This window comes from Mirounga leonina, unplaced genomic scaffold (assembly GCF_011800145.1).
Source record: "Mirounga leonina isolate KUSES-001 unplaced genomic scaffold, KU_Mleo_1.0 Mir_91, whole genome shotgun sequence".
Classification (NCBI taxonomy): Eukaryota; Metazoa; Chordata; class Mammalia; order Carnivora; family Phocidae; genus Mirounga; species Mirounga leonina.
Window position 1 is genome coordinate 48271359 of NW_023270839.1, and position 348 is coordinate 48271706.

The following is a 348-nucleotide window of genomic DNA, read 5'->3' on the forward strand; positions in this document are numbered from 1 at the left end:
AATAAATAAATAAATAAATAAATAAATAAATAAATAAATAAATAAATGTTTTTTAATAATTATTATTTTTAAAGATTTTATTATTTGACAAAGAGGGAGAGCACATGCAGGGAGGGTGACAGACAGAGGGAGAGGGAGAAGTAGGCTCCCTGCTGAGCAGGGAGCCCAATGTGGGGCTCAATGTGGGACTTGATCCCATGATCCTGAGATCACAACCTGAGCAAAAGGCAGACACTTAACTGACTGAGTCATGCAGGCGTCCCTAAAAAAATTATTGTTAAAAAAAAAAAAAAAAAAAGAACTCATTGGATGGGTTTAACAGAAGACTGTATACAGCAGACAGGATTA